At 34.0% G+C, this 6000-nt stretch overlaps 1 protein-coding gene across 1 annotated transcript in view; it reads right to left on the reverse strand.

The window, feature by feature from the left end:
- Window positions 1-2171, reverse strand: part of LOC118186842 (uncharacterized) — a 37016-nt gene extending 34845 nt beyond the window's left edge. Inside the window, exon 1 of the mRNA XM_035357003.2 lies at window positions 2015-2171. The gene's annotated coding sequence lies outside the window, so the exon portion shown is untranslated. The remainder of the gene's footprint in view (window positions 1-2014) is intronic.
- Window positions 2172-6000: the final 3829 nt, after the last annotated feature.

A 6000-nucleotide genomic window follows, 5' to 3' on the forward strand; every position in this document is an offset into this window, starting at 1 on the left:
AGGGTTTAGCGATTGGGTCCCCTATAAACCACAGTCGCCTTTTAAAAAAACGGAGTATATAAGATATTAATCTAGCCTTCCTAGCGTGCCTTCGTGGTGTAGTGGTTCTGCACGCTGGGCCGGTATTCCAGAAGTCCGTGGTTCGATTCCTGCAGAAGGCGATTGCTCATTTTTCACCTTGCCTGCTTCCAAAAAATACCTGATGTCTCTACAAGTTTACTGAAAACTCTAACCGGAGTAACAATTCACAAGTCAGAAGCAATAATGCAAAGCCGAATAATTATCAAAGATGGCAGAACTAAAGTAACATTACTACGAGGAACAAAATCACTTTCTGTCTTGTAATCCAAAATCCTCAGCTTAAATACTCTCCAACTGATTTCCATTTTGGTGAGGAAACAGAAAGAAAAAGTTATAGTAAAGATCTAGATGATAATAACTAGTTAGTTTCAAGCAATAATAATCCTACAAGTTCTAAGAATTTCAGTCCCCCTTTTAAAGCTTTTATTTCTATCAAATCTTTTTTTTAATTGTTGTGCACACCAAGAATTGAATAAATAATGCGATCTAAATATAAGTATGTTTAGGTTTCAATTTCCTTAGGCAAAACGAATTGACTGTAAGGAAAACTTTATTAGTTTCTCCGGCATATCATAAATAGTTGAGTGAATAAATAACCGAGTGGTAGTTTGACCTCTTGGACTGAATTCTAAGGGCTTGATCTGGGTTCGAATCCTGCGCTGGCTGCAAATGTGTTCTCTTGGTTCTTTCAACATTTGAGGCGAATATGAGGTATTTTATCTAAATCCCCTATGAAGACATTGTTCCATTAGGTACATAATCCTAAAACATTTTGCCGTATTTGACTAAATAAAGAAACTCAAATATTGGTACAAGCAAGTTTCAGTTGCAAAGGATACCATAAAGGCATCACTAACAAAATAGGAAATGTTATCCGGGTTCTTTTCAATAATATATTTCCAACTCGTTTCTCAAGTAGTACTTTCAAAAATGAATGTATGTTTCTAATGGGAATAAAAGCAAAACACCTTAATAAGCCTAAGAAAAAAATCAATATTTAGGAGATAAAGATACATAAATAAAATGCCGCTGCAGCAAAGAATGAGAAATGGCATAAAATTAAACAATTTATTCTTTTGTTGATACTAAGAAAATTCTTTGATAGTGATTAAATCAAAATCGATATCAGATATCCTCCTTAAAAACATTTAAATACATTTCACTTTGTATTTATACACACGTTCATAAGCGACCTTTCAGGAAAGAGTTGTATGCGAAATGACGTAAAATTCCTTCTTTATTGAAGTATAAATACGTATTTGTTTTTAAAAATAATAACTATTGCATTTTTCTAGCTCAATATTGATTTCTGACCTTAAATTTTATTAAAAGTTTAAATAGCAAAAAGCAGGAAAGAAGCAAATATAAAACTCACTTTTAAAGCTGGAGTCCTAGCATCATATGCATCTCTTACAGTATTTCTAACTTGAACGCTATTTACGTAACTTTAGACGAGAGTTATATTTACATAAATGTATGTTTTATATATTTATTTTGATAAATATAATTGCAATTTTAAATATATTTTATGCATACGGAGTTTTTATGCTCATTTGTATGTTTCTTTCGGTATTAGACCAAAGAAAATGCCAATATATAAAAAAATATTCATTTAATTTTGAACATGCCTGTATTAAATGCGTTGTACCATGGAATGAATATCGATACTAGAAGAGATGCTGGAAGTGTTTGCTTACATCCACTGCTCAGGTATAGCCAAAAGTGAGGCTTTACATTTACGAAAGTGGTCTGCAAGTCGTCGTCATTAATCACTGCAATTTCGCTTTAAATGCTATTTTCTAATTCCTGTATGGTACCCAGTTTGTTACCATATGTTTTTCCCTTTAAGCGATTCTATAAAAATTGTCTTTAGAGATTTTAGCGCCCATAAGCTTTTCGAAATAATCCGGCCTTAAAAAGATTTGATTCATACCTTTGATTTCATTCATACTGTCGACCAAAGTCGGTACGATGAGGACGTCAGGGCTTTCTTCTCTTTTAATCCCCACGATCCTGTGACGCAAATTTCATACACGTATATCTTATAGCTTGCTGCATATTAACATTTTCTTGGATCTAATACCGAGAAAATCACCTTATACTACATTTATTTTGGAAACCTAAACTAAACTTATCTCAGTACTCTGTAGTACTTCAATTTTCGTGGTGATAAGCTCATATCAAATGCACTACAATTACAACTTTTTTTTTAACTCTTACAATCTTCATTTTATCTGTATGTTTCGGATTTAGCAACCGATTCTTTTTTAATTTTTTCATTGTTTTTTCTCTTTCATTGTATCAACATTTAAAATACAATTGTAGCTTTTATATTTTCTGTAGCTGTGAAAAAGTACTCCCAGAATTAAAACAAAAAGGTTGTTTTTTCCACCCCTGAATACCACATTTTGGGAATAAATTACCATATTTACTCGAAAATAAGGTTCTCTTACATTTTAGGATAAATTTTAGGAAGTTAAAAATGTAGATGAATATTTGACGAGAGCTCTGTCCTTATTAGAGTTCATTTGTTTCTGAGTAGAATGAAAGGCAATTAGATACTATGGTTACAATATGCAATGCACAATTACAATACTTACAACATACAATTACTTAATTAAATGCATTATTTTACTATAATTCAGAATGGAAAATTAGAAAATGTTGATGGTACATTATTACATATCTTTTCAGGCATATTAGTAACCATTACAGTGAATTCACACCCAAACTGAAAGTGAGAAACTGATATTTTTTAAGGACTTTTACCTCAGCCACATTATTAATATCCAATGTAATCCCATGGAATAAATTTTGTTCTAACTGGCATTTTGTATTCATATTCTTATCAAGGCAATTCTTTACTAGAGACCTACTTTTACTTAAGGTTTGTTTGCAGAGATGCTATACTGAGGATTTGTAAACTGAGATTTCATTTCCTTGCACTTATTATAAAATTATGCAGTTACTCCCATGCTACCCTGTTGGGAAAACGATCTGAAAACCCTATATGTCAGGAATTCTTTCTTCCGGTTAAGAAATGTTATTGCACTATGCTTATGATTTACACTTTTACTGATATTTTCGTAAAATCAAAAGACATGCTTTAGAATATATATTCTATGTTTCAGATTAAATTCCTCAGGTTCTCCGATTTCATATTATTTATAAGATTATTATTAATTATACGCTTTAGAAGACTCTTATATTGGTCATGCTATCTTGAAATTTTACCCTCTATTCTAAAAGGTATGTAGTTTTATAAGCTGAGTAACTATATTTTAAAATTCTTTTCTGGTTACAAAACGTTTCATTAGTAAACATTATTAGCGTTCGATAGAAGAAGTATTCAGATACACCTATTGCATAGTGGTAGATACAGTCATGAGTTAGCTACATTATGTTTGTCACTTTGTTTTTCTTTTCTTTTCGCCATCGATAGAACAGCTGGTCCACTGGGTTAATTGCTCATCAGCCTGTTGGCTATGTAAGTATGACTTGACCTCCGCTACTTGATTATCTAAAGTGAGGAATATTGAACGAAAGACCAGAATAAGAATGAAAAGTACGAGGTGGGGGAACTGCTGTTGTAGAATTTCCACCTTCCATCCATTTATCCCTTGAGATCCAACTAATAATAATTTTTTGATAAATAGTGCTGCCGTAATAGTATCTATCCTCTGCGATTATTGTGGATGCCTTAGAACCTGGCCGTTATGGTTATCGAAGATATAGGGGAGTTATGATAGTACTTTGTAAACTATTTTAATTACAAGAAAAACAGTAAAAAATATTCGATGTGTCCCATAGTCAGTATTACATCATTTGAGGAATAGCACGTACTATCGATGTGATGCGAAATCCATTTCGATATTTTTGGTATTATAAGGTATTTCTCCCGCCTTCCTAGCGTGCCTTCGTGGTGTAGTGGTTCTGCACGCTGGGCCGGTATTCCAGAGGTCCGTGGTTCGATTCTTGGCTACGATTCGTGATTCGATTCCTCATTTTTCATCTCTCCGGCTTTTCCAATTAACCTAATGTCACTACAGTGGCGCCCGAACTAAAAAAGGTGTTGGATGAGGATTCTCCACACCCAGGATTTGGCAATTGGGTCCCCTAGAAACCTCAGTCGCCCTTTAAAAGGGGAGTATATAAGGTATTTCTGCCGTCTTTCTAGAGTGCCTTCGTGGTGTAGTGGTTCTGCACGCTGGGACGGTATTCCAGAGGTCCGTGGTTCGATTTCTTGAGAAGGCGATTGCTAATTTTTTATCTCTCCGGCTTTTCCAATTAACCTAATGTCTCTACAGTATAGTTAGAAACATTAAAATCAAAAGTTCTGCGATGTCTTTTCGGCTTATCAAAAGAAATTTCCCAGCTTTCCGAAACATAGAGTGTTCCTTAAATATTTTAGAGGCACTTATATTTTTCGAAAAAACAACCCGAAGAATTTGTTTAAAAAAAAAACTTAACCGTATCCAGTCCAATATATTTAGCCCTATCTAAGGTGGGTGATCACCCATGACTCCATATTACTTTAATCTTCTGTGGTTACGTTTCATAGAGGTTGTTTCATAGAGGTTACGTTTCATAGAAATGTTGTTCAGTCCAATGGTTGTTTACATTCTCAGAAACACTGATCACTTTCAGAAGTGGTCGCCATGAGACTACTTCTGAAACCATGTTCCAAAGACAAATACAGTTAAGGGATTCCTCATTTGTCTTTAAAATATGGCCTATTGTTTCTCCCCCTTCCCCATCCTTCTTCAGTTCGGTTAAGATATTCACAATACATAGTCAAATGCAACTGATTTTAGAAAGAAAAAGAAGAAAGAGATTAACTCTGAACGCTGGAATTCATAACCTTCTACTCATTAGGAAAACAACTGGATTATCGATGAATGGAACGAAACGCTTCCCGTTTGATGAATTAATATAACTAATAACACATTAGAGAGCTTGATGAAGAGTTAAGGTGAAGAGCGGAAGAGGTGGAATCCTCCGACTAGAGAACGGAGGAAGGAGAAAGCAAAGAGAGTTGCTGCAAGCACAAGCATGAATACTCGGATACTCAATTATTATACAGGCATCAGCTAGCTCGGATATCTCTGTCCTGTAACCTCAGGTAGTCTCAGTGTGGGGAATGATGAAAGTGATGAGTTCTTGTTTGGACTCTCAAGGAGTGAATTGTGAAACTGAAAAGAGAGATGAGTCACTTTATCCGCTGTCGATGATCTTGGCAGTGTTCTGAAAGGGTACTGCCGGTACATCAGTTTTCAGTAAGTATATGCACAGCACACGTGCGATAAGCAAAATTCAATAAATCAAATGCACTAATTTAGCAGCAAATAAAGTATAAAGATACATAAATGAAAATAAAAAAAAACAGTGTCCTAAATTTAAGAAAACAAGATCACAACATTTTTTTTAACTTGTAGGGATTTATATTTATTTTTGACTAACCAGTTAAGTTTACGCTTTCTTTCCTATAAGCCTTCATTTCCCTAATTGTCAATCCAAAATATTTAAACTTGGTAGCGCACGTAAAGGAATTCAGATTCTACCAGTAGGTTAAATAATGAGCTTTAGAAGGGAAAGTGAGAGAGAGTGGGCAGATACTGTAGCTTTGTAGCGTGAGCTGATTTTGTATTTATCGCTGCTTAAAGTGGCGTAACTTCTATTATTTTGCTTATCAACTACTGTTGATCGAAGTTGTCAGCATCCATTAACGTATGCAGATTCTATTTTATTAAACCGAATTAAAAATCAAGAACAAAATTCATTTACCTTTTCTGATGCATCGGTGAAATTAACCGTGATGTTTCAGTTGGCAAGAAGAATTTTCTTTACAGAAAAACTTAATTCTTTTCTTGACATCAAATTTTATTTACATAAAACATTCAAAAGGAAAAATTAATATCT

This window comes from Stegodyphus dumicola, chromosome 7, assembly GCF_044657685.1.
Source record: "Stegodyphus dumicola isolate Sdum_Otavi_A_Nest chromosome 7, ASM4465768v1".
Classification (NCBI taxonomy): Eukaryota; Metazoa; Arthropoda; class Arachnida; order Araneae; family Eresidae; genus Stegodyphus; species Stegodyphus dumicola.